We start from the raw sequence: 26,100 nt of genomic DNA, 5'->3' as shown, positions 1-26,100 counted from the left end.
TCTAGCCTGGCCTCTACCGAAGCAGCCAGGCATTCAAGGAATAGATTTAAATGAATGGGCCAGATTCAGATAAATGTCTCCTTCAAGGGAGTTTAATCCATTAAAAATAGAGTAGCAGTGAGAAGCCCCTAGAAAGAGAGACTCAATGGAGCACAGAGCTAAGCTATTTTGGACTATCTACTTAAGGTCTACACAATAGTATGAGCACAGTTTGTAGGGCCCAAGGAGCCAGTAATAACCAGAGCAATGTGACAAAGTAGACTGAGGTTTGTGGTCAGAAAGATATGGATGAAAATCCTATCTCTACATGTGACTTGTTATGTGGCCTTGAGCCAGTATGCAAGCTTATCTGTAAAATGGGAATAATCACACCCAACGTACTGGATTGGTGGAAGGATTGGCGAGAAGGAGCCAGTTGAGCACTGGACCCACAGCAGAAGCTCAACAGTTAGCGTTTACTTTTGTTATTGCTACGCTTGACAGACTAGAGAATGGCCTGTGAGCCTAAGATCTGATTCCAAAGCCAGTGGGCCTGGAACAAGCTGGGATGATGTCAGACAGGCCAAGGATGGACTCAGTGACTAGTGCTGGCAACGTAGAGAAAGCAAAGGCAGTGCCTTCACTCGGCCCTTCCATCTTAACATTTTTGCATACAAATTGACCATACAAATATTCTTTGATCCATTCCCCAAGAATAGCTCCACCTTCATTACGGGAATCACCCAACCAGAAAGCATAATCCTGTGGGGCTTCCTTTGAAGGCAAATTAAGCTGGAGGCTGGGGCAAGGGTAGGATGGAAAAAGGAAAGCCCAGAAAAGAGTGCGGAGACATTTGGGAGAATGAGAGAACCCTTGAGTTGATGTGATACGATTCCACAACAGCTTGCTGAAAAATGAGAGAATCATTCAGTACTTTTTGCCAAACAGCTGCTTTGATTGATTTTTTTTTAAAAGCCTGAACCAACTAAGTAGTCCAGTTGTCAGAACTGTGTAGCTGAAGCCATAGACAGTGTTCCTCTAAGAAATAATGGATGGCTTGAAGCAAGCCATCTAATAGGCCAAAGAATGGCTTAAGAATTTTAAAAGGAAAGATGGAGGAAATGAAAATAAGAAGATTTTCCAGAGCTATTTCTACGTGTATTACTGGAGGAACCCCAAGTTCTTTTGAGATTCACAGTCACAAAAAGAAGGGGCCCAAAGAACACAAGTGTTGTCTGTCAATCAGGTTACACAGAGTTGGGGCGATTTAGAGATTCGCAGAGCCAGTAACCTAAAGAAACTATTCTTTTGTTTCAGGTTTTAGAAGTTGAAGGGCTTCTGGGCTTTTTCTCTCTGCGTTTTCTTCTAAAACATGGGGTCATGATAGAAATTAGTTGAAGACAAAAGGGGCAGTTCATTGCTGCCCCTTGGTTTTTTTTCTTTCTTCTAAGTTACTTGTGAGTCTTCACCTGTATGATAAAATACACCCTCATTTTGAACTAGTCTCCAAGAACAGAAACAGAAAAAGGAGGGCTAGAAGAGAGGACAAACCCTTAGGGGCCAGAAGGTCAACGAGAGCCATGGACCAAATTAGAGCTGTCTCCTCATTCATCTGCCAGACCCTGAGGCCTTCACATGCTCTACCTTCATATAACTGGATATCCCAAGGACAATTTAAAAATATATAAATTTTACTTTTATTAAAGCAATTCATGTTCACATTTTAAAAATCAAATACCACTACAAGGTCTATAATGAAAAACTGTATTCCCCTGGCCCACCCCACAGTCTGGCCCCAGGCAACAACCTGAAATGCTTTAGTTGTTTCTACTGATTCTATCTCCACACCTTTCATAATATACTTACAGTGCTCTTTTTCTTGATTTGTCTTTTGAAGGTATTATTTATTAATTTCCTGGCATTTTCATTGATGAGCTAGCTCTCTTGTATCACCCCACTTCTTCTGTCCTCACAATGGAGATATTGCTTCAGCGTTCTATTTGGGGATAATGAATCACCCCAAAATTGGTGGTGTAAGGAAATAATGATTTATTACTCGTGCTTCTCTGTATTTGCTGGGTGGTGCTTCTGGGGGTTCTTACTTGGCTTCACTCGTGTGTCTGCATTCAGCGGGGGCCTGACTGGGAGCTGGAGATAGTCAGGGCTTCCATCAGAGTTCTTAGTTCTTCTCCACATATCTCACTTGGACTTTCTGAGAGCATGGGAGCTGCAAGGCAGCCTTCTCAAAGGAAGCACTCCAAAATATTGCAAATTGAAGCTAGAAGGTCCCTTTCCAGCCCCCCAAAGCTCCAGCATCACTTGTACCACATTACATTAGTTAACACAGGTGACAGGGAGAGCCTACACTCTAGGGGAGGCAAGATCATCTCCAACTCTTCAAGCCACGTCTCAAAATGCAATGCAAAAGGCATGCATGCTTGATTGGCTTGATCAGTGGAGCATGAGACTCTTGATCTCGTGGTTGTGAGTTTGAGCCCCACATTACATGTAGAGATTACTTAAAAATAAGACTTATTTTTTTTAAAGGCATGCAGAATGGGTGCTATTTGGACATAATTTATCACTACTATATCTAAATTCATTTAATTAATATCAGACCTTAAGTTATTGTTTAAAGAGTTTACACAGTAGAGCCAAGTTCAACAGGTATAGTTCCATTTTTTCACAACACATTTATTCTTCCTAGAATAGGAAGGAAACTTTCGGCATGAGTAACTAATGTACCTATCCTTGGTTCTTCCATCAGATTGATCACCTGTGCACTTTTCTTTTTTTTTTTTTAAATATTTTATTTATTTATTTGACAGACAGAGGTCACAAGTAGGCAGAGAGGCAAGCATAAAGAGAGGAAGGGAAGCAGGCTCTCCGTTGAGCAAAGAGCCCAACTCGGAGCTCGATCCCAGGACCCTAGGATCATGTCCTGAGCCGAAGGCAGAGGCTTTAACCCACTGAGCCACCCAGGCGCCCCATCCTGTGCACTTTTCAAATAGATTAGACTGTCAGGAGAACTTCTTTCCCGGAGATCTCTATTCTCCATCCTCCTGCTACAATTTGAGCTGGCTTCTCTCTAGATGTCCTTTGTACCTGTCATCTTGTGACTCTGCTTCACCACTTCTCTGTGTTGGGTTCCTCTTTCTTGAAAGTTTCTTTCTTTTTTTTTTCCTTTTTCTTCAAACTCCTTTATTTTGCACATCTCCAAGAGCTTGCTAATAAAGGTAGGGGAGGAATAAACATTCTGCATCCTTCTTTTCAAAGCATCTTTAATCTTCAAAATAAGAAATCTCCAGGGACATCAGGCACACAAAATTGGAATTACGACTTTATAACAGTAAGTTTTCACAATGCTGGAAAAAAGTGGGGACAATTTCGTGAGGTCAGCATAACTGCACAAGAAGCTCTAATGAGTGCAGTTTTAAAGGATATGAATAAAAGAGATAAACAATGAAGGTGACCAACTGATCATAAAAAAATAATTAGATTTATATGATTCTTAGAATAAGTATGAAGGACAACCAAAAGGGCTTACTTAGGTTTGTAAAATGCAAGAAGGAAGTACTGGAACTAATGGCAGAAAATTTTATATGAAAATAAATGATGGTATAATTTTTAATGAAAACTGAACTTCACAATCCATATTTTGTTCCTATGAAGGAGAATATTTTCAACTCTGACAAGGGCAGAAAAAACATGGATTTGTGAAGACACTGTCATGGTTCACTGATAGATTCTTCTCTCCTTCTGGATGCATTAGAAGATTATAAATCCTACTCTTTACAGTTTGGCTTGGCCATGTAATTTGCTTTGGCCATGACATGTTGACAGAAGTGATATGTATCATTTTGAGTTTGAAAGAGCTAATTGTCTGTGCATGGATTTCCATCCTGATCTTCCAGTCAGTGCAAACCTATTTTGATACATAAGTACAAAAGTGAAATTACTGATGTTGTTTGTTACTGCAGCATAACTTAGACTAATTCAACTAAAACAAGAAAATTGAAGTAAAAAACAGGTGAAGTCATCACAGAACACATGAGGTGTTTCTTGGTCTAGAAAAGTTATATTTTAGACAATTAATATATATTCATTAAAAACATTATCTTTCGACTCAGAGGTCTGCCTCTGAAACCTGGCTCTACTACTTAACCAAATGGGTGACCCTGGGCATATATGTAGTTCTTTTAGTCTTGGCTTCCTGATTTATAAATTTCAATTATTCATGCTTACTTCATAGATTTGGGGGGAATTAAATAAGATAATTTAGGTCAGGTGTCTATGCAGTGTTTATACATTGCAACTTTTTAAAAAAAAATACTTGTGGTTAAGAGCATTTCCATAATGATTCATTAAAATTCTGCTAGAAATTTTATGAGAATTAAGATATAAAATACTATCTTGATTCAGTAAAAGGAGTATGCTACAAAAATATACAATGCACTTAATGTCTATCCCGAGTAGCTTTCTTAGACAAATGGTAAGATTTAATATTTTAATTTGTGAACTCTAAGAGAGGGAAGGAAGATGAAAGAAATAATAGGTTCATAAAACATAAGACATACCTTAAGCTTTACTTTTTTAAAATGGGATTATCAGAATTTGGGGAAAAATGATCAGATTTGGGGGCAACTATAGATACAGTGTATTTAATCACAACAAAACATTTCACAATGTTTTCTTTTATTAACTGCAGACAAAAGTGTAGAAATAAGGATATCATAATAATATAGTCTAGTGGATTTATAACAGAAAGGACCAATACTACTATATGTCAAAGGAGGCAAGACACAGGACTCTGTCTAGGTCTTATACATTGTTCATTCATTCATTCATTCATTCAGAAGTTATTTATTGAACACCTACTATGTAACAGGTATATTACTAGATACCAGGGGTACAGCAAAGAGCAAAGCAACTTTTCTTAATTTTTAAAAACTGAGGACTTAGATGAAAGCATAGAATGTTGAGCCAAATCCTCTTTGACCCAAAAAGCAGCGAGAGAGTACATGTATTGAAAAGAATGATCCAAATTCCAAATAACAGATTACAGCAATAGATTGACTCTAACATTTAGTTGTGTTTCTCTTGAGAATTTATTTCATCTCTTTGAGACTCAACTTCCTTGTAGATAAAATGGAGACAATGACATCTGCTATTTGACTTGTTTTGAGTGTTGAAGATAATGTAAGAATATAGCACAGTGCTTGGAATATACTAGATGCTCAAAATATAATAACTTTTATTACTATGGGAATTACTTTACTTCAGAGAGTCATTTTTCATGCATGCAAAGATTCTCAGAATGTACCAGAAGGCCAAGAGAGGTAAAGTGAATGGCTCAAGGTCAAATAATGAAAAACTGAAAAACTGACAGGATCGGAACTTACACACATCGTTCCCTATTTCAAGTAAAATTTTAACATTCGATCTGGTAGTGACCAATATTTGACATTGAAACTCCTGCCATAGAATGCAGTTTTATTTAGACACTTCAAGATACAATAACATGACAGTACAGGGAAGTCTTTTGGAGCTCAAGAAATCCTTTACAGCCACATAGGAATTCCTGCTTCTGCCATTTTAGGCTAATTACAATCATTATGAACCAATTTTATTTTTTAAGTTTGGTGATACTCCTTTCATCAAATAATTGTTCTACCCTCTCAAGAAAGTCCTTCTCTGTAACTGAATATAGGTTAGATGAATAAGGGCAGTTGGTATAGCATAAGCAGCCTTTCTCTTGGCAATCAAAAGGGTGAATAGGCTAGATGAAGTGAAAGAAAATAAGACTGAGCATTTGTTCTGTGGTAAGTCATAGAAATAGTATCTCACATGACCCTCACAGCAGCCCAATGATGAAAGTATTGAGTGTCCTCATTTCTATAGTGAGGAAATAGGCTCAGAGGGGTTAAGTGACTTTTCAAGTCATACAACTGGTAAATACCAGAAAGAAGACTCAAATCCAGGTCTTTGTGATTCCATTTTCCATGCTCTTTCTCCTCCACCACATTGCCTCTGGCATGTTTTTCTCTCTGATGAGCCACAGAGTCCTTAGCATTACCTCAAAACTGCTTACTTAGGTATGTCATACTTGGCTGATTCCACCCCCCAGAGAACAGCCATTTTCTTTGTTATGTCACTATTACAACAGCACAAAGTTTAGGAAATAGATTTTTAAGCTCCTAAAATCTCACCACCTTAACAATACTATTTTAATTGTGTTTACACACATTCATACTTTTAGTTTAGTTTAGTTTTTATGGTGGGAACTACAAGCCACTAGGTATAGCTGCCAGGGTGCAAAGAACCTCTCAGTTTGGGGGTCACAGAGACCCACAAGCTAACTCCATGCAGCCCATAACAGAAGTGATCCTTCTAAAACAACCAACTCCAGGGGTACCTGGATGGCTCAGTGGGTTAAAGCCTCTGCCTTCAGCTCCGGTCATGATCCCAGGGTCCTGGAATAGAGACCCATATCGGGCTCTCTGCTCAGTGGGGAGCCTGCTTCCTCCTCTCTCTCTGCCTGCCTCTCTGCCTACTTGTGATCTCTGTCTGTCAGATAAATAAATAAAATCTTTTAAAAATAAAAAATAAAAAAAATGAAACAACAAACTCTGGAGAAAGCATGATGCCATATATTTTTAGGTAATTGTAATCATATGTTACATATAATTTTGTATTATTTATTTATTCACTCAATACATGCATATTTGCTGAATGTCTCCTATTGTCCAAACACCAACCTAGCAGTGACTATAAGCGAAGAACAACAAAGTTCCCAATCTCATGGAGATTACATGTGCTGGAGGAGACAGATAACAACAACATAAATAAGTAAACTATATTGTATGTTAGAGGATAAGTGCTAAATATAGGAGAAAGAAAACACAAATGGGGTAGACACTTGGGTGAGGATTATAGGTACAAATGAAATTTTAGATAGATTCCAGGAAACATCTGGCTGAAAGGTTAACAACCAAGACAAGAATGTGGCAGCTGTGGCTATCTGTGATGTGGCAGGTAGAATTCTGAGAGGACCCCGGGACCCTACTTGCCCCTTAGTTTGATTTCTATGATTATGTTAAGTTACATGACAAAAGGAATTTGCAAACATTAACCTTAAAATAGGGAGATTATGCATGTGGACCTAACCTAATCACACAAACCGCATAAAAGCAACGAGTTTTCTCCAGCTGGTAGCAAAAGAGAAAATCAGATTTAAAGTGTGAGAAGAACATAAGGGAGGGTCTCCAACATTGAGGTAGAAGGAGCCACAGGAAAGGATCTGAGGAAAGTTTCTAGGAGATGAGAGTGAAGCCCCGCCCACAGCCAACAAGAATATGGCAACCCCCATCATACAACTGCCAAGAACTAAATTCTGCCAACAACTTAAATAAGCCTGGAAGCACATTCTTCCAAGAGTCCCCAGATAAGAGTCCAGCTGGCCTTCACTCTGATTTCTGCGTGTATGGAGCCAACTGAGCCACGTATAGACAAGTGAGGACCAAGAAGTAAGGGCATTGTCTCATGTTTGTATTCCTAATGATAATGATATTTTCATTAGCTACACAATAGTCTCGTGTGTGCCACAATTTACCTAAGACCTTCCCCTCTGATTAATTCTATTGCTCAAGTCTTTTATTAGATACTACTGCAAGAAATACCTTCATGCATATAGCATTTTCCCTTAGTTTGCTAATTTGTTGTTCCAATGATTATTATTTTATAATAGTATCTGGGGCCCAATTTCTTGGACCCTTGCAAGCATTGCATATTATCATTTTTGAAAATTTTTCCTACTTTTTTTTTTTAAAGATTTTATTTATTTATTTGACAGAGAGAGATCACAAGCAGGCAGAGAGGCAGGCAGAGAGAGAGAGAGGGAAAAATTTTTCCTATTTTAATAAGTAAAAAAGTAGCAACAACTAAAGAACTTTTCCATGAATACTTACAAGAATGACGATTTCTCCCAATTTGTTTCTTCATAGCATTTCTATTTGCTGATTTTTGAAAGAAGTAGGGTTCTTTATTGAGATACTGACAGGGGAAGCAATCCATTCAAAGAAGTATCAGACTTGATTTGGATCATAACTTGTTCTTCTTTAATCTCTTGGTGTTTGGGGTTCTTCACCTAGGAAATGAAGATGGAGTCTGACATCATATCAGAACAATATTTATAAAGCATTTATGGAAGTGCCTCCTTGCATTTCTTCCTTTGACCTATATCCACATATTTTCTTTTAAAACAACAACAACAAAAAAAGTGTTGTATAGTGTAAAGAACTCTATTGGACTAAGTAGTCCTCAAACATCTTATTGGCATGCTGTGCAACCTTTAGTAAGTCTTTCAAGTCTTTGTGGCTTAGTTTCTGCATCAATACAATAAGAAACCTGAAATAATGCTTTGGTCAAGTCTTGCATACTGTGTCTGTGAGCATACATAATATGTCCTACCAAGTCAGACATGCGATCTGGTAAATGCCATCTTCTGCCCAGATACAAGGGCATTTGACCCCAAATTATTTGTTTCTGATCAACTCTATCAGAAACATCCTTTCATATTTCCTATTACATCTTGATTTTTTCTGTCATCTCTTCAAATAGTTACACCTTAGCTTTTACTTGTAAGACAGAAAGTCATACCTAGGTGTCTACCTCTTTTCTACCAAAAATACCATAGATCGAGGAATTATAGACATTGAAAATGTATATATTACCACTAAAAAGCATAACCCCGGTAAATAGCCCTTAAAAAAATTTAACTAAGGTCCAAAGGATTAAAACACAAATAAATGAATGAGAAAAGTGATAAAATCACAGATCTAGAAGACACTTAAAAACTCACAATTAGGGTGCCTGGGTGGCTCAGTGGGTTAAGCCGCTGCCTTCGGCTCAGGTCATGATCTCAGGGTCCTGGGATCGAGTCCCACATGGGGCTCTCTGCTCAGCAGGGAGCCTGCTTCCCTCTCTCTCTCTCTCTCTGCCTGCCTCTCCATCTACTTGTGATTTCTCTCTGTCAAATAAATAAATAAAATCTTTAAAAAAAAAAACTCACAATTAAATAATAAGTGCTACTTTATTCCAATACATTTGATAAAATAGATGGATGACTTTAAAGGAAAAAAGTTCGGAAATGGGTTCTAAAAAACCAAAAAATGAGTAGACCAAAACTCATATATCAAAAACTGAACAGGTGTCAACAGACCATCATAAAAGAAATCTAACTAATTTTGTCTGTGAATTCTTTCCAACTTTTCAAAGGCGAGAAATTTACTGTGCTTTTAAAAATGTTTTTTGACATTAAGAGCTCTGAAAAACTTCCCATTTACTTTAAGGTTAGTGTAATCCTGATATCAAACATCAGACAAGATCACAAAAGAAAATCATAGATCATTTTTTTATTTCTATAAATGTAAGAATCTTAACCGAAGTATGATTGGATTATGTCAAGTAGGATAAAAATAGAATATTCTAATTACCAAGTGGGGTTTATTCCACTAGTTCAAGGATGGTTTAACAAGTTAATTATTTAGCAATTAAATGGACTTTGATGAAACTTAACACTATTTATGTTACAAACCTTTCATAAATATAATACAGAAGGAAAATTCTTAATCATCAATGAATTTTTTAAAAACCAGAATTTAGTAGCCAACATTATATCTAATGATGAAATTTATCCAAATGTTCTAAAATTTATTCAAATATTTTTTCAAATTATAAACAAGATAAAGATGAAGCTTATCTTTACTGTTTTTCAATTTTAGATTAGAGGTCTTAGTCAAGCAATAGAATAATAAAAATAAATAATAGGAATATATACTGGAAAGGAAAAAGTATTATCATTATTTGCAAATGATGTAATTATTTATCCAAGGGTAGGCCCATGGCCTACCCTCTTCTTATTTAACATTATGTCCTCAGTGCCTAATACTTTGGAATATAGTGGGAACTGAAATAAAGTATGGAACAAGAAATTAAAATATGGAAGAATTAGCAAAAATTGTTTGAAAATAACAGAGTGATAGAAAAAGGTAAGCAAATTTGAGATTAACACATGAAAATCTATAGTATTCATATATAGCAACAATAGCTAGAATGAAATTAAGAAATATACAGGTTTTTTATTTTTATTTTTATTTATTTATTTGACAGACAGAGGTCACAAGTAGGCAGAGAGGCAGGCAGAGAGAGAGGAAGGGAAGCAGGCTCTCTGCTGAGTGGAGAGCCCGACGCGGGGCTCGATTCCAGGACCCCGGGATCATGAACTGAGCCGAAGGCAGAGACTTAACCCTCTGAGCCACCCAGGTGCCCCAAGAAATATACAGTTTTCTATAAAGAAAACCATGAATAAAAATTTGAATATCTTCTGAGATATTCAGGTTTCTAGATAAGACTCAAATAATTAAGAATATGAATTGTCTCCCAATGTAATCTTAAATTTTACACAGATTATAAAAATGCCAATAAAATGTTTTTCTTTTTTTTTTTAAAGATTTTATTTATTTATTTGACAGACAGAGATTACAAGTAGGCAGAGAGACAGTCAGATAGAGGAGGAAGCAGTCTCCCTGCTGAGCAGAGAGCCTGATATGGGGCTTGATCCCAGGACCCTGGGATCATGACATCATAACCTGAGCTGCAGGCAGATGTTTAACCAATAAAGCCACCCAGGCACCTCTGTTTTTTCTAAACATGATATACACTTGAGAAATGTAACTACACAAGGATTAAAATTTTTTATAAATAAAATTAATTAAGAGCATATAAAAATAAGAGAATAAAATCAAACATATTTAAACAAATATTGTTACTATACAGAGAATTATTAAAATGACAAACATCTCAATGGGGAAAAAATGGGTGTAGTTAGGCGTCACAACTTGAATGTATACATTTATCTTGGGTACCTTCTGGAATTCCAGTATAATGGCAGTAAAGGAGGGACAAAGTCTAGACATGAAGACAAAAATAATAAGAGAAGAGACAATACAAATGGGAGATGTCATAACATTTTTAAAAATCTTAGTGTAGAGAAGAAACTGTATGACTCTGATGCCTTACTCATGGCCCACTGTTCCATAAGCATACCAATGCTCTACCCCTACACATGGCTTTCAATTAGATTCTAGTGCCTGATTCCAAAATATAGATAAGGATCACAAGATATATGTGGAAAGCCTCCAGTATCAAAGACAGAAAGCAAAATTAACACAGACGGAAAGCAATAACATAAGGAGAAAAAGAAAGCGTAAAAATATAATACCTTCATAACAAAAAGACGTGAGATTCTTGAAGAAAAAAAGAAAAGGACATTATAAAAAAAGAACATGAAGGGAATAAAAAAGAACCACTAGAACATAGTAATATGATAGCTAAAATAAAACATCCAGTAAAAATTGGAATGTCTCAGGGTCCAGAAAGTCTAAAAAAACTCCTAGAAAAAAGAACAATAAACTAATGAGAGATAATGGGAGCTAACATTATGAGGAATTAGAGGAACAATTTAAGACATCTAACCAATAAGAGTTCCAGAGAGAGTGAGAAAGTGTGCGTGTCTGAAAGACAGAGACAGAGAACAGAAAGAAACTACAAAGGAAATAATACAAAAAATTTCCTAAAACCGATGGACACAAATTTACTTAAAGGCTACTCCAAGTAATAGAAAAGGGCTTGAAAATTCATCATGAAATTTTAGTGTCTTAAGAATAAAGAAAAGATTCTGAAAACTCCCAGGAAGAAAGACAAAAACACAACACATCAAGAATCAGAACAACATTGGACTCTCCAGCACCACCATGCTATAAACATGAAGAAAAATACCTTAAAATTCTGAGGGGGGAAGAAAATGGTTTCTAACTTAGAATTATATATACAAGTAAATTCCCAATCAAATGCAAGAGTTAAAAAAAAAAACCTCTCTTTTAGAAATACAAGCTCTAAAAAGTGAAATGGTTTCACATACTTTTTGTCAGTATTATATTGGAGTTATGTCCTATAGCAAAATAAGGGAAAAGGATGAAATGAGGTCCAAGAAAATGGGCTGAAACACAAGGGACCAGCAAAAGGAATTTCAGAAGAGCAGCAGGTTAAATATCAACTACTTGAGACTGGAGCAAGTTGATGGAAACATATTTTTAAAAAGGAAATTAAAGTTCACCTAAAGTGTTTAAACCATTAAGAGTTGTATCACTCCAGCAGAGAATTTGGTCATAGAGACTTTTGTACATAGAAAATTAAGCAAACCCCCAAATGAGGTACTTATAAACTTCAGGGAAAACAAAAATTTGAACCAAAAAGAAAATATAAACTATGTACAATACTTACTGAGTTGTGGGTAATATTTATATAATAATGATGTAAAAGTAAATATAAGTTTAGCCCAGATTTATGATATATCTATACTGGAAGAATGATAAAAGAGAACTGCATGGGTCTGTAGAGAGGGGGTAGAATGTGGTGAATGTGGAGAAAGAGCTAAATCTTCCTCTTACCTAGTAGGAAACTGAGAATAATTCCTGAAACTAGAAAATGAAGAGGCAATAAAGAAGCATATAATTTAGAAACATAAAATTAAATAAATTAAATTATTGGAAGAAACCACTTAAGAATTTGAGCATAGTTACCTTTGCAAACCAGGTATGGGAGGGGAAAAAAGATAGAGAAATGTTTGTTTTTTGTTTTGGGTTTTTTTGTCATAGTGGAACTTTTAAACTATGCATGTGTATTATTTTGCTAAAAAGTAAAATAAATAGTCAAAAGACATGAACTAGAAAAGCAAAAGAAATTCACAAGATTAATAAGCATATGAAAAGATGCAATACATCAATAAATAATCAGGTATTCGAATCTAAACAAGAAAATATTTTTTACCTATTATATTGGTAACAATTTACAAAATTTATAATATCAAGAGTTAGTAAAATGCAGAAAAATGAGCACTCTTACAAAATGCTGGTAGAAGCCTATAAATTAGCCTACTTCTTCTGAAGGAAAAATGGCAATTCATATCAAAATTTAAAACGTGACTCTGATCCAGCAAATCTGTTTCTAAGGAAATCATGAGAAAACTTTTCAAAAATATGAATAGAAAGACATTTATTAAAGCACAGCTTATAATAGTGAATCTGGGAAACAAGCTAAATATTCATTCCATAGAGCATTTTTAAAACTAAGTAGAACATTTGTAAAGCAGAAACTATGCACAATTAAAATGATATGTAGATTCGCATTTATTATCATGGAAAAATCTTGGCAATAGCCTAAATTTTATGAAAAATGCAGGTAGTAATCAGGTAATACCTCAATATTTAAATTTATAATTATTTTAGTTTTTAGAAGGCTCCTTCCTCCTCCATTATATTTTCTTCTGAAAGTTTTCTAACTATTCTGTTTATTCTATTGGAATAATTTTAGAATTATTTTTTGTCATGGTCCTAAGCTATAATGTATGACTCCATCTATCTTCCTACTTACCAACCTATTTATTTACTAATATAGAGTGTGGGATTATGTCTGAGGAGTGAGACAAAGAAGAGATATTTGTTTTCTGTTTTCTAACTTCTTCAATTATCTTAATTTTTCTTTTTACAATGATAACAATTATTTTTGGTATCTTCTCCAAAAATTATTTTCACTTAAACAAAACAAAACACAATGGCTATTTGAAGATGGAGGCCTCCTGCTCCCTGATTTCAAACTATATAGTAAAGCTACAGTAGTCAAAACGGTATGGTATTGGCATAAAGACAGACACAGAGATCAATGGAATGATAAGTCCAGATACAAACCCATACAAATATGGATGCAACTTACAATGAAGGAGGCAAGAATATACAATGGGAAAAGACAATCTCATTAATAGTGGTGGGAGAATTGGACAGCCACATACAAAACAATGAACACTGATCACCATCTTACACCACATACCAAAATGAACTCAGAATGGATTAAAGACTTGAATGTGACCTGAAACCATGAAACTCCTGGAAGAACACATAGTGGGTAAGTTCCTTGACATCAGTCTTGGCAATGAATTTTTGGATCTGACTCCAAAAACAAAGACAACAAAAAAGCAAAAATAAATAAGTGGGACTACATCAAACTAAAAGGCTTTAACACAGCAAAGGAAATTATCAGTAAAATGAAAAGGCAACCTAGTGAATGGGGAAAGATATTTGCAAATGATTATATCTGTGAAGGAGTTAATATCCAAAAATATATGAAGAATTCATACAACCCCATAGGAAAACAACAACAACAACAACAAATCAGATAAAAAATAGTTAGAAAATCTGAATAGACACTTTTTTTCCAAGGAAAACATACAGAATGTCAACAGGTACATGAAAAGATGGTCCACATCACTCATCATCAGGGAAATACAAATCAAACCCAAGCAGATATCACCTCATACCTGTTAGAATGGCTATTATAAAAAAGATAGGAAATAACAAGTGCTGGCAAAGATGTGGAGAAAAGGATACCCTTGTGCACTGTTGGGAATGTAAATTGGTGTAGCCACTATGAAAAGCAGTGTGGGATTCTTTAAAGATTAAAAATATAATTACTATATGATCCAGTAATTCCACTTTAAAAAATTTATCTGAAGAAAAGAAAAACATGAATTCAAAAAAGGTGTATGTAACCCAAGGTTCACTGCAATATTATTTACAATAGCCAAGATATGGAAACATACTAAGTGTCCATTGATGGACGAATGGATAAAGAAGATGAGGTCCATACATACAACAGACTACTACTCAGCCATAAAAAGGAACAAAATCTTGCCATTTGTAAAAACATGATGGATCTTGAGGGCTTTTTGTTAAGTGAAATAAGTCAAAGACAGGAAGACAAACACCATATGATTTCATTCATACGTGGAATCTAAAAACCAAAACAAAACAAAACAAATCATAGATATAGAGAACAGATTGGGGAGGGGAGTTGAGGATGGGTGAAAGGAGTGAAGGGGATTAAGAGGCATGAAGTTCCAGTTATAAAATAAGCCACAGGGATGTAATAAGCCATAGCATGGTGACCCTAGTCAACAACATTGCGGCGCACATTTCAAAGTCGCTGAGAGAGTAAATCTTCAAAGTTCTCATCACAAGGAAAACAAAATTTGCTACTTTGTGTGGTGATGAATGGTGGGTAATTAGATTTACTTCAGATAAGTGATCTTTTTGCAGTGTATACGAATACGGAACCATTACACTGTATACCTGAAGCTCTCATAATGTCATAAGTCAATTATATCTCAATTTGCATAAAGACATTTAGAGTACAATAGAGAAAATTTAGAAAAATGTTTCTAAAAATATTATCTCTTTAATATAAAAGACACTCATGGTGCACTTGGGTGGCTTCAACAGTTAAGCATCCAGCTCTTGATCTCAGCTCAGGCCTGATCTCAGTGTTGTGAGTTTGAGCCCTGTGTGTTGGGCTCCATGCTGGGTACGGAGACTACTAATAAATAAGTAAGTAAATAAATAAATAAACAAATAAATAGTGAGCTTTCATTAAAAAAAGACATTCATACTGTGCGGAACTTGGGAAATATATGTATCTTTAGCACTTCCTCATGTCTTCAGCATTTGTTTAAAACATAATTTAATGTCTATAAATTACTCTGTTATATGCAATTGTTTTAACCACCCCCTTATTCTCAATATTTAGATTATTTTTTAAATTATAAATATTTTTTAGGGATATAAAACTCTTCATGATTGATATTCTTCAGAATACATTTTACAAGTGGAATTATTGGGACCAGGGGTATAAAATATTTTAGGCATTGTAATATATCTAGCTAAATGGGTTTTCAAGAAGTTTATACCTATTATACTCCAAACAGTGTCAGATGAGTGTCCATCTGATGACATCTTTGCTAGCACAGGTTATTTTAAAAACCTTTGCTAATTTTATAAGTTAAAATTAATTAATTTTTTGGCCTTTTTTGTTTGCCAGTAGAGATGAATTTGTTTTCATATTTTTATTGTCATCTGTATTTCCTCTACTCTTTTCTATATACTGAGTAACTTTAGATTACATCATGGATACCATGAATGTCATATGGTAGAGACTCTAGATTCTCTTGTATTTTCCAAAGAGAGTTGACTTCTTTAAGCAGGCAATTAATGTGGGCTCCAATTGCAACTCTGTTCTTGGGCTGTAACTTAAATCGCAGTTCAGTTATTTAGCCCTAACTAGTTGGCTTAGATCTGTTTTGTGTATGCACAGTTCAAAAGTCAGCCAGGTTTCTGGGTAAAGTTATGCACAGAACTTAGGGCTTCCTTCCCAGGTTCTCTCCTTTCTAATATTCTAGCATCCATGGTTGCCTAAACTCTGTTTTACTGGTTATTCAAGGAAGATCAGTTCCAGCTGACATATCTGCATTTTAGCCAACCTGAATGACACAGACTAGGACCTGCCTTTTGGTTAAAAACCACACATAAAAAGAGATACACACAAAAGGAAGAAAAATTACCAAGGGTTATTCTCTTTTTCTACATATGAACTTTATTTTAAAATGTGTCTGTGTTTGTTTACCCTAAAGCCTTTAGATTGCCACTTCTTAAATTTTTATCTTGGAATTTATAGTTGTTATCTGCAGAAAAGTAGTCTGGTATTAGTTTACTTGGACATTACTGGAAGGAAAACCTCAGGACTACATACAGATCATTTATTTTCACTTCCACAAAGGTTTTTTTTTTTCTTCTTCTTCTTTTTTTTAAAAAAAGTGTCTTTTAAGATGTGATCATTCCCAAGCATACTTCAAGAAAGCTAAGTTTCTCAAAATTGCAATCCTTCTCTTTGAACATATTTGGGGAATGTTTCCTATGAAAGTTGCTTCTGGTAACTAGAGCTGTCTAGTTAGATTCAAGCATACACAGAAAACTGCACCTGAGCTCATACCGAACAAGATAACAATGGCACTTGGGGACTACAGTGCCCAGAAACCAATTAAGTCTGAGGTAGAAAAGGGATTTTCTTCAACTGGCTAATGGAGACCATAAGCAGAGGCTCTGACCACAGAGAATTCCATGCTGGCTTCACACTTTCTTCTTGAATTTGAATAAGGATCAATGACAGGGAGGACTAATCTAATCTGACCCCTTAGATGGCTTTTCCATTTGCACTACTTCATGCTTAGCAATAATCACTCATCTATGATTCCCCAGCACAAGAAAATATGATACTTTGTAGCTAACAGGTATTTAAGATTTCCATATTCCTTTTCACCTTAAAAGGATGTTAGAACTTAGGTTTTTTTTTTTTTACTCATCACTTTATTAGAAACCCATAGTCCAAAATGGGAAAGAACCACCTAGGATAACCTAGGGAAGGGGAAGGCTGTAACCAGAATGCAGTTGACTCTCCTTCTCGGAAGCTGACTCAGCTACACATTCAGTGTTTCTGAGATGCTGTTATATGGCATGTCCTCAACCTTCCTCAAGGTTAGACTCTAAAGGGTTTTGAGTGGAAGAAAACAGTTTGTTCAGTGATGTGATCACAATCTCCTGAATTCAGCAGTATGACAGTGTGATCATTGCATTTAATGGTTGGCTGTTCTCCAAAATCAGATTGGCAAGTAAGGGCATGTGGTCTCTCTTGCAACTCTGCTCTCCTGGCCTCCCCATTTCCCTTACCATTCCCATTTCTGTGTCTCTGTGCTCTTGATCTATGTGTATTTCATAGGATTCAGATGCAAAGGGACTAGTCAAGATGCAAGTCAAACTGCAAAAGGATCTGGCAGGGCTAAAGCCAGTTGGATCTGAATGATAGACTTCCGTCCCTGGGAAACGTTCTGGTTTTTCATATGCAATCATTTCAATCACTTCCTTGTTTTCTAAAAATACAAGAACACGTTTTTACTCATCAGCCTTTCTCAAGCATGCTACAGGAAATGGAACTGAGCAACTCAGTGAAGAAAAGTTTCTCCATGTTCAGATATCCTTCCTGAAGACCTCGCTACCAGCTAGGTGGGACATCAAAGTCCTCAGCATGGAAAAGTCAGAGTAGATATAGTTTCACATTTTAAGAGTTGGGGGGCGGGGATTAATAAATAAATAAAATCCCTGCGTGTCTTCAATAGCCTGTAAGATCTCTCTTGTCTCCAGGCAGGGGAGATTCCTTAGGTGTACCCACTCTGTCATAGCATTCCTCATCTTTTCTTTTATCTTGTGCCCTTCTCCTCTTTCCAAGATCATAAATCAACAGAGACAGGTCCTCATTCTTCTTTAAAAGAAAAGGGGGTTAAGTCTTGTCTTCTCCCGTTCCGTGGCAAAGAGAATATCCTGATAAATTGAAACTACCTGCTTCTCAGGTGAAAACTAGAAAGTTTTCAAAGCCCAAGTAGGCAGTCTGCAACCAGGAACCTCTGCAGCCCCAGGACAAAGTCTTTTTCATGTTCCTCTCCAGGAAGAAAGCCCATGTGGTAAAATAGCAGATTGGTTCAAGAGACTTCAGATTCCAGAGAGAGGTCAGAGTCAAATCCAAGACTGTGTGACAGCTGAAATTGTCCATGATTTACTAATCGCTGAAGGCAGTGACCAGGCCATCAGGAGCAAAGGCCAAAGGGAAGGCTTGATGCCCACTGCTGGCATTAGGTTTCTGTCTAAAGGAGAAGTCCGAAAACTGAAGAACATTTGGAACTAATTAGCAGGAGGAAGAATACTCAAGGCTAAGAGGTGGGGGTAGGGTCGGGACTGTACTGTTCCTTAAAATAAAGAAAATAGTTGGTCAACTTCACCAAAGGCTCCGCTTCTCCTTCTCTTTCTTGTTCTAAACATATACACAGCTGATTAAAGTACAGCCTCATCTTTCAGCTTCCCGCAATATTAAGGATCTTATCTGCAGAATAAAACAGCTTACAAAAATGAATGGAATTGGCAGATACCACTGTTTTCCTCAAGGATGCTTGGTCTGAACCTGGAAATGTGGGAGGTGTCAAGGGAAGGGTTGAATTTGAGAGTCAGACAGGCATGAACTCAAATCTTCAGTACCTACAAGCTATGTGACCCTGAGAAAGTTAGGAATCTCCACTGAACTTCTGTCTTCTCATCTGCTAGTCAGTTAATTCCACTTCCTTCGCATGGCTGACATGGGGATAAAATGAGATAAAACATGAAAAGGCCTCCCACGGTGCTCAGCACCCCGCTGTGCTCAATAACTTTTATTTCTGCCTTATAAAAAACATTACAAATACACTAAAAGTCCCTTTTTTATCATTTCTGTCGTTCCTGAAATCAAGGCATACAACAAAGCCACAGTAGTTAAAACAGTGCGGTACTGCTTCAAGAACAGGCAGACAGATCAGTGGGATAGAACGGAAATCCAAAAGATTGTCTTGGGGGTATAGCTCAGTGGTAAAGCATTTGACTGCAAAAGATTGTCTTATGCACAGGGAAAAATAAGATTGAGTTGAATTAAAGACCCATGTTTAGGAAAATAATTCTACTTTTATGCCAAGATAACGAAGGACAATAACAAGATGTTGGAGTTGAGAAGATTTTCTTAAAATCAGTTACACAGCAAAAATAGGAAAAGAAAGAAATTTGGAAACGAACAAAGGTAAAAGATAGCTGACAATCTGGGAAAAAATCGTCACAGCTGTACAATATTCAGATGCAAAACAGACCAAGGATAAATATCTAAAGCTTTCAAATAATCCTTACATATCTATTTAAAAATGTCTAAAAGCCAATGATACAGTTTATGGGACACAAATAGGTATTTAAAGAAGATAAAAACCAGAATTGCCCTATGAAAAATGACTCTGCCTCATTAGTAATCAGAAAATATAAATTGAAATAGCAATGTATTACCGTTATGCTGCCAGTTTGACAAAGATTAAAAAGTTTGATAATATCAAGTGTACACAAGCAAGGGCAGGTCTAGGATGGTGGGGCGAATAAAATTAAACATAGCTGCTCTTGACCTTGAAATTAGTACAATCAATCTGAAGGGTATCTATTAAATTACCCCACAATTTCATTCTACGTATCTATTCTGGATAAAGACTTGCACATACACACAGAAGATGTAATGTTGTTTGTAATATGAAAAAAATTTAATCTTTATCCACAGAGAAACAAATGAAAACAATTCCATGAACACAAAGAATTACTATAAAATGTTCAAAGGAATCAAGCAGATTTCCACATATTAACATGAATCATTCACAAAAAAATCAAAGAAACCGGTATTTATTTTTCTCCCAATATGTAGATATGTATGAAAAATATAAAGAATTTTGGAAACTCTTTCATGAGACAAATTCAACAGAGTATGTACTATTTGGTGAGAGGACATCACTATAGACATGGGTGTTTTCAGGAGATCATAGTTTCTTCTATGATGGTCTAAAAGCTTTAAGTACAACTGATTAATTGCTTGCATAAATTTAAAAACCAATACATAAAAATACTTTAAAAAGATACAAATATCCCCAAAACATTGACAGTGATTCATTTTGAGGAAGCAAGGAGAGAGTATGGATGATTATTGTTTCTTCTTTGACTCTCCATCCCGTATACCTTAAAAAAAATTTCCCCAAGAGAAAAATGATCACCATCATTTATGAGTATCACTACCCAATGATACTCATAAAAATCCCTGATAATGGCACTAGATACCAAGCTAAACTGGTTTAGCAAAAACTATTCTTGTTTTGCAAGTACAATCTCATTTAACTCTTGTGTTAACTCTGTGAAGTAGGTAGATACCTACTATTGATAGATAAGGAAATTGAGGCTCCAAAAAGCTAGGCAATTTGCCCAAGTTCATGCAACTGCAAAGTCACAGAGCCAATAGTCCATCATATGTCTCTGACTACAAAAGATAATACTTCTTTCACCATATTAAAGCTACCTAAACACAAGAGCTACATGTTTTCTTTTTTCTTTTCTTATGCAAATTATAAAGTTGCTTCACTAGAAAATGAGTTTGAAATCTAGGGAAGAGATGAATAAAAACAAGTTCTACAAATATATAAACATTTTAAAGACATTTAGGCATTTAAATATAGGAGTTAGACTGACCTATTTAGGAGAAGAATATTACTGATCCCCAATAAGGTTAGTGTGTAGAAAAGCCATTTACACAAAAAGGAAGTATTCTTAGCTCAAACACAATATTCTTACACAGTGTGATAAAGCAGCATGGGAGTCCACAGAACCAACGGTTAGCTAGAACTGTTTTAGTAGGATTTCAACTTAAACTAGCCCAAGACAATGAGAATTTATTGCCTTACATAACTAGTTTCAGGCACATCTGCATCCAGGGGTTTCAAAGATGTTATTAAATCTCAATCTCTCTTTCTCTCTCCTTTTCTCTGTGTTGTCTCTATTTTTAAATATGCTCTAGGCAAGTGGTAAATATATATAACTTTCAAGCTCTCAAGTTTCCATGAATATACTTCTTGCAATCTCAAGGGAAAAAAAAAAAAAAAGACCCTCTTTCCCTCAATGTGAATCTCTGAGAAATAAGTTGGCCATACCATTCTGTATCTAGTCCTGAATCTTTATTACCTCCCGTTAGTCCCAGGAATGATGGATTCGGCCCTACTCAAATCAAAGACATTGAATTGGATTATGGTAGGATGAGTAAAGAGAGATTAACCAAACCAAAGAATGCTGGCCAAACAAAAAAATGTATGAACACAATACAGTCACGCTTTGACGGTATGAGAGGTGCGTGGCCACTGAAAAGCCAGCAAGTTAACCTACAGAAGAGGGGAGACATTCACAACAGCTACCTCATAGGGTTCCCCTGAGGATAAACAATAGCTGGGGAGAAAAATGTACCTGACACAGTGTCTGGCAGTTAGAAAGTGTCTTATAAATTTGTTTCCTAAGTGATTAATCAAAAGTAGGTACTTCTGAGTTATTTCTATCACCTCATCCTAGAGACTTTATCAATGAGCAAGTCTAATGGAATAATATAGCAATTTTACTGAATGTGAAATAGAATTGGGAACCCATTTCCCTTGTACGTCCTTTGTAAGTCTACTGAAAGCAGGGGACTGTGTGTCCTGGGAGTCTTACCAATCGCAATAACAAAAACCATAGTAACTAATGTTTATTGCATGCCAACCATGTGCCACGTAGCCTGCTAAGTATATAACATGCATTTTCTTATGTAATCTTCACTATAACTAATGAAGTAAGTATTATCATCACTTCCATTTTACAGATGAAGAAACAGATGTAGCGAGGCCAAGTAATTTGCCCAAGGTCAAGAGAGTGACAAGGCTTGGACTCCCACGTGGTTGTGTTTGACTCAAGAGCTTGAGCTCTTAACCACGCATTGTTCTGTCTCACACAGCCCTGTGCGGCCTCATAATACCCTGAGGAGAAGACTCAACATGAAACAGCATTTGGCTGCATTCCAATCAGTCAACACATTCATCACTAGATGCACAAAGAGAGCAGGTAGGTTGGATTCCCTGTGAACAAAACAATTCAGGCATATACATGCACTGACCTCTAACTCAATTTGGAGATTTAGAATCTCCATCTTGAAGACTTTCCTAACATCTCTGCTGTTGTATTTAACAGGACCTTTTGTTGATTTGGTCAAGAGGGATCAAAGAGAATTTATCTTTTTAGTTTCTTTTTCTTTCCTTTAAAAAATTATTAACCATAATGGTTCTGGAGCTATTTCTTGTTGGCAAAATTATGGAGCTGCGTACTGATTCAGAGACGTGTTGGGACGCTGGGCACAGATGGCTTTAATTATTTGGGCAGCCATTGACAGATGTGATGGTCTAGGTTTCTGCTGCCTTGGACAGGTGTAAGCTATAGGATTTACCCAGAGGGAGTTGTGGAGAGCCAGAATTGGATAGAGCCCTGTGATGGCCCTTTATTTTGTCTTAATCCACCCCTAGGTACATAGTTATCATATTTCTTTGCCTCAAGGCATGGTCAAGTCAGTCAAAACCATCAAACCAAGTTTGTGTGCAGAAAAGAAACTCTCAAAGAGAGAAATACACTGTTAGCAGTTTGTCCCAAACTCTGCTCGAAATTTTTACTCAGAAACCTTTCTTTTCATTAATCAAGCTTCATAATCAAAAGGATATATGTATATAACTTTCCTTCCAGATCAAAACAAGCATGTTTACTTCTCTGATTAGTCCACACAAATAATTTCAAAGACCTGAATGTCAGCCTGTGAAAAACTTCATGATTTTGCATAATGAATTTATTAAGTTATGAAGAACAGGAAGATAAAGCAGACATATTCTTTACTCTTAAGAAGCTACTGAGCATTTAGGAGGGACTTCTGACCTTTGAGCTAATAAGAATAAGAGACTCAGCACTTACTATGTCAAGATAGTGTTCTAGGCTCTAGGCTCAGTAGTGATCAAAATAGCCCCTTTCCCCATGGAGCTTCCATTCTAATTGGGTATATGGACTATTTCTTTCTCTCTCCATGTATGTATATACAAATATACACATATTGTGTGTATACACATATACATGTATTACATGGCGTAGATTGTGGTATACAAATTTTTACATCAGATTATATCTAAGGAATCGTGTCTAACTGTGTATATGAGTTCAGCAGGAACTCTGTAGAGGAAAAACCTATTTAAGATGGGCTAAGAGAGAAATCACCAGGTGGAAAAGTAGAAGAAAGTATTCTAGGTCCTCCTAACTCTTTGTTTGAAAAAGCAGACTTCTAACTTAGTACCTATTATGGGCTCAATTGTGTCTCCTTAAATTCTTACATGGAAAGCCCAACCCCCAATACCTCAGAATGTAAGTATATTTGGAAATAAGATCTTTAAAGAAGTAATTGAATTAAAATGAGACCATTGGGGAGGGACCTAATTCAATAGGACTGGTGTCCTTAGAAGAGGAAGAGACGTCCTGGATACTTGGCACAGCAGAAAGGCCATGTGAGGACACGGTGACAATGGGCCATCTGCAAGTCAGAGAGAGCCCTCAGGAGAAACCATCAAACTTGCCAGCGTCCTGCATCTCAGATTGCCAGCCTCCAGAACTGTGAGAAAATAAGTAAATAAATCTGTTGCTCAAGCCACTCAGTCTGCGTCATTTTGTTACAGCAACCCCACCAAACTAATACGGCAGTTTGAAAGAACACAGAATGCTTTCAAAGAGTATCTACGGAATTAAAATGTCCTTGAGTTCACAGCTGACCTGTACTGAACATTTAACATGTGTGACAATCTAATTTAATCCAGCAACATTATGATGTAGATATTATGATTCCTATTTTACCTATGAGGAAACTGGGACTTGGCATGGTTCACTAAGGGACCCAGCATCCCATGGCTGGTAAAAGCAAGCATGTATTTGAACCCAGATAGTGTGATCTAATGGCACTGAGCTCCAGCACTCTGAGGAGATGAAGGACATGGTGAAGAAGAAAGGCCAGCTCATGGAGGGTCTTGGTTATAGCTACAAAAGCTGAAGGTTCAGGGAACCAAAACTGCACATCAGTACCCAGAAAACCTGTTAGGCACTTACCTGTATTTACTCAGATCGACTCTAAAGATAATCAAAATCCATGCATACAACTCATTACCCTGTACCTCATGTAGGTACGGCCCTCCCAACCACTAATCTCCCTGCCTTGTATAACACACACACACACACACACACACACACATGCACACACATACATTCGCACACTCCCACTTGCCCCAAACTCCTCAGACAATACAACTTTTTAAGAAGTCCTTTGAAGAATGCCTTAAAGGATTTGAATCAATAATCTCCTCAGATCCAAAACTGGAGCTCCCCAGTTTGCTTTTTAATGATCTCTCCCAGCTTGGCAATCACAAGCACTTCTCACTGTTCGCTCCTAGCTAGTCTACTGCATTCTTCCCTTGGCCCACAGAGCATGCGGGGTTTTCTTTTTGGGGGGGGGGGTTAAATAAAGAAACAGACATGGAATTAAGTCTCGGTGTCCCATGTGCTTCATTATCCCGGTTTGTTGGGAATGTGTTCAACATACAGTGTGAGTTTTCATAAGTAGCAGAAAAGGATCAAAGGAACCTACTTTACCAAAGGTTTTTCTTTTCTCTATCTCTCCTTTTTTTTTTTTTTTTTTTTTTTTAAAGTAAGGTTTGGGCGATTCAAATCACACTAGGTAGTTGAGCTGATAAGATATGGGAGGAGAGGTCTCCGGCGGTAGTTTTTATTTCAAGAAAAGAAAACTTTTTAAGTCATAAATGTTCTTAGGTGCCTTTGATTTTTTTTTTTTTCAGTTGAATTGCAAACCTGGAATTAGAAGACGTTTTGAAAAAATATGCTTGATGTTAACCCTAGGTAGTTATATAAATAGAGTGAATTGAATGAAGTTATACAGCCCAAAGATTATACTTTGCTATGCTGCTGAGATTTTTACATACCAAAAACTTTAAAACTTTAAATGGACTACTTAAAATTACACACACGCACGCATATGCATATCTCCTTAATAATAACATTTTCATTTTGCTCTTGTGTAAAACTGTGCAGTGTTTGTTCCTATGTGTAATAAGCAAGAGCTTTTGGACTGGGAGGATTTGAATAAATCACCCTGACATGAGATATAATGTTACCTTCGTATGGGGAAACAAACTCGCTTATTTGATCCGATCTTTGCAATACAGAGGGATCTTGTTTCTCAACTTTTGGGTGTCTCTAAGCTATTTGGGTATCCAAAGATAAGACTGAAATCCATAAGATTTCAGACTGACCCAAGAGCACTCATTTGTAATCATGATTCCTAAGAATCTGGTTTATACAGGACTCTAAGACATTTTTCTCAGTAACATTTTTAAAAAATTTTTTCAAAATCCAGTTTTGCTGAATAAAAATCTATTTCTTCTGTTCTTTAATTTTGCAGCTACTATGTGGTGCAATAGAATTTCAGGTTCTTGATATATATTGAGTAACTTTTTTCCTTAAAAATGAATTATAAATATGTTTTTCAGATATTTCACACTTTTTTCTTCTGTGGCCTAGGCAAACAGTCATTATTATATAATATCTAAGAAAGACAAAGAAAGGGGAAAAGATTTTTAAATCCTTTGTGAAGAGAAATAGAACACAAGAATTTTTCTATCACCCTGCTCTACAGCTG

The 26,100-nt window shown here is 36.2% G+C and overlaps 1 long non-coding RNA gene across 2 annotated transcripts in view; it reads right to left on the bottom strand.

Moving 5' to 3' along the window:
• LOC123392476 overlaps positions 1-26,100 on the bottom strand; it is a 706,642-nt gene that overhangs the window by 316,761 nt on the left and 363,781 nt on the right. Inside the window, exons 5-6 of one of the 2 annotated variants that reach the window (XR_006607197.1) lie at positions 7,947-8,125; positions 3,121-3,344 (exon numbers count right to left, since the gene is read on the bottom strand). This is a non-coding gene — a long non-coding RNA (uncharacterized LOC123392476). Of the gene's footprint in view, positions 1-3,120; positions 3,345-7,946; positions 8,126-26,100 lie in introns of those variants that run through there. The other variant, XR_006607196.1, reaches the window with a different exon arrangement.

The sequence above is a fragment of the Mustela putorius genome, unplaced genomic scaffold (assembly GCF_011764305.1).
Source record: "Mustela putorius furo isolate JIRA1106 unplaced genomic scaffold, ASM1176430v1.1 tig00000580_pilon_pilon_pilon, whole genome shotgun sequence".
NCBI classification, from domain to species: domain Eukaryota; kingdom Metazoa; phylum Chordata; class Mammalia; order Carnivora; family Mustelidae; genus Mustela; species Mustela putorius.
Note: the sequence above shows the minus strand (reverse complement) of the source record. Positions and strands in the feature narration are given on the sequence as shown.